This window comes from Oncorhynchus tshawytscha, linkage group LG15 (assembly GCF_018296145.1).
Source record: "Oncorhynchus tshawytscha isolate Ot180627B linkage group LG15, Otsh_v2.0, whole genome shotgun sequence".
Taxonomy (NCBI): domain Eukaryota; kingdom Metazoa; phylum Chordata; class Actinopteri; order Salmoniformes; family Salmonidae; genus Oncorhynchus; species Oncorhynchus tshawytscha.
In genome coordinates, this window is record NC_056443.1 from 2,805,168 (window position 1) to 2,808,413 (window position 3,246).

Consider the following 3,246-nt stretch of genomic DNA (forward strand, 5'->3'; position numbering starts at 1 on the left):
CGATTAATCGGTTGACCTCTAAACCAGACCCACATACTATATTCCTGCCAGGTCATGAATAATTTCTGTCTGCAAACATCAAAGCAGTGACTCGCTCCTGCAAGTTCATTCTCTACAACATCGGTAGAGTACGACCCTGCCACACACAGGAAGAGGCGCAGGTCCTAATCCAGGCACTTGTCATCTCCCGTCTGGACTACTGCAAGTCGGTGTTGGTTGGACTCCATGCATGTGCCATCAAACCGCTGCAATTTATCCAGAATGGCACAGCCTGCCTGGTGTTAAACCTTCCCAAGTTCTCCCATTGTATCCCGTTCCTCTGCACGCTCCACTGGCTTCCAGTCAAAGCTCGCATCCACTACAAGATCACTTGACTGAGGAAAAATATACTTACTATAACAGATGTGGTTGTCCCATCTATCTATCTTAAGATGAACGTACCAACTGTAAGCCGCTCTGGATAAGAGCGTCTACTAAATGACTAAAATGTAAATAAATGATAATCCTATGGGGGTGAGGGTGAAGGTGGCCCAGTACATCATTGGTGCTTCCACTCATCCAGGATATCAACTGGAAACAGTGCCTGAGGTGTGCACGCAGCATCAAGGACCCCACATACGCGTTGTTCTCTCCCTTACCGTCGATAGACGATATCGGAGCATGAGGTCTGATACCAACAGGCTCAGATACAGTTTCTATCTATAAGCATCAGACTGCTGTGATTCTCCACACCTTATCACAACTGCTGACACCAGACTCTTACTATATTTCTCAATTAATACACTTGCCCCTATCCCCAATACACATAAACATTGTACCTTCCTGTATTATACTTATGCTAAAAATGTTATTCTATTCTACTGCCATTTACTTTATGTTCGTATTCTTGTTGCATTGTCGAGAAGGAACTTGCAAGTGAGCATTTCGTTGGACGATTTATACCATGCCTATCTCGCACATAAGATTAAACTTAAAACTGTATCAGCATAAGCACAGCAACTGTGAACAAATGGTCTCGTCTTTGCCAGCATGTGTCTGGCGAGTAACTACTTGAATGCAAGGCTGATTTGGCCAAGGATTTCTCTCGGTATCCACGTCCAATAAAAGAAACAAGCATTCTTGAATAGTGGATCGCTAGCTAAGCGGGTTCCCGACCAGCAGATGGAAGCAGGAGACATCAGGGCTCTGGAGATCTCCCGAGTGGCGCAGTGGTCTAAGGCACTGCATCTCAGTGCTAGAGGCGTCACTACAGAACCTGGTTCGATTCCATGTTGTATCACAACTGGCGATGATTGGGAGTACCATAGGGCGACGCACAATTGGCCCAGTGTTGTCCGGGTTAGGCCGTCCATTGTAAATAAGAATTTGTTCTTAACTGACTTGCCAAGTCAAATTAAGGTTAAATTAAATAAACTTGAAAAAACAAAAATAAACACTGTCACAAAGTGTATATAGCCAGTTGAGAAGTTAATGTCTGCTTGGTGAGTGGAGCAACGGAAAGGTTTGTACAGCTGAATGCTTTCAACTGAAATGTGCCTTCCGCATGAATTAAGAAGCAAAACACTGTCCAGTGAAAGCCAGTGGTAAGAGTACAACAAAAGGTCTTGCTTAACCAGTGTGTCAGCTCTGGCTAAAATACAGGCAGACACAGTCGCAGATATTTAAATTAAATGGGTTTATACAGGTCACTGAGGCCAACACTCTACCATGTGAGCTGATAAAATAACTAACGTTAGCCATGTTCTCTATCATCCAATGCCATCTTGGATTATTTAATTTACCAGCTAGTCAGCCAACTACTAACGTAAACTAGCTAGCTTCCAACTATCTAGTAAATCCGGCGAGTTGTGGTCTTGTATTTTATGTCCAGCTAGCTAACCAAATACCTCGCAGCTAGCTAACCAAATACCTCGCAGCTAGCTGTCAAGTAAGTTGACATTTAATTTAGTAAACATTATGAAATGCCCTGCGGTCGCTGACGTTAACAGCTAATGTTAACAATTTAAACTTTGTGGCCCATGTGTGATGTAACACGACCCTTCAACTTATTCTAGTAGTATGTACTAGTGCCCCTCAAACTTCAACTAACTTCTATGTTTCGCTGGTTAACTAGCTACTTGTTATTTCTACTAGTTTGATAACTAAGTTAAGTAGTTGGCGTTAGCTGGCTAGTTTGCGATTCAGATAATGTTAACAAGATGGTCATGATCAAGCGCTAGTCAGCTAACTTAACTACTTTTGGTTGATATAGGCTAGTCAGCTGTTAGCTAGCAGGCTAGTAACAACGTAATTGTATTTAGCTAACAAGAAACAAAACAAGTATGCTCATAGCTAGCTAGTTAATTATTCAACTTCATTGGCTAACGAGACTGGCCTGGCCTACAATACAGACGCTATATTAGCTAGGTAGCTGTTACCGTGGCTAACTAGCAGCTAACGATACTTTTGCTTGCCAACGGCTGCAGACTTGCTAAATTGGTTAGCTAGCTACGTGTTTGTTGACTTACCCGAAGCTAAATCAATAGCTAGAAAACTGTCGTGGTTGTTTATTTTTTGTTGTCCCACTTATTTTCGTGTATTGGTTAGACTCCAAAGCTAGAAGATAACCTGAATATAGCCGAATAGATTGCACTGCTAACTCGTTATACATTTACGAACGTCTCGGCCACATGTCTCGATGTCTGTCTCCTGTGAAGTTTAAACAGCACCACACAGTGTCGCTGCAATACACTTTACACTAGGGGGAAAAAATCCGTCAACTATTTCCGGTCCCAGATATAACCGGAACACTGTTTAGTTGCCAATGATGTTAAAATATTTTCAAGAAACCATTGATATTTTCCTTTCTTTTCAATTCAACGGAATTTATATGCAATAAAACGACTAGAAACAATGATACCAGTAACTGGCATGGGGGCTAAAAGGTTGTCATTTCATAAACCGTAGCAAGAGACTGACAACTTTAGTGACAGGCCATCAACAGAAGTAAAAGGTAAGCTACACTCAGAGCCATATATACCCAATTGAGGTAGTTTGGGATAGAAAATCATTCTGATCCACTTTCCACTGGGAGAGATGATCTAGGAAAGAAGCTTTCTAAAACAGCTCAACTGTGTTGTAATTTGATCAATAGAATATACACATTTAGGGAAAAACATTTTTTTGGATGATCACAGCCATGTAGCATTGTGGAACAGAGGCACCCATTGCCTCCTCACACCACAAAACAAGAGCCCCAAAAAGACA

General features: G+C 41.9%; 1 protein-coding gene across 1 annotated transcript in view; it reads right to left on the reverse strand.

The window, feature by feature from the left end:
* LOC112264561 (protein SCAF11-like) overlaps window positions 1-2,721 on the reverse strand; it is a 32,052-nt gene extending 29,331 nt beyond the window's left edge. The window contains exon 1 of the mRNA XM_042297790.1: window positions 2,508-2,721. The gene's annotated coding sequence lies outside the window, so the exon portion shown is untranslated. The remainder of the gene's footprint in view (window positions 1-2,507) is intronic.
* Between the last annotated feature and the right edge of the window lie 525 nt (window positions 2,722-3,246).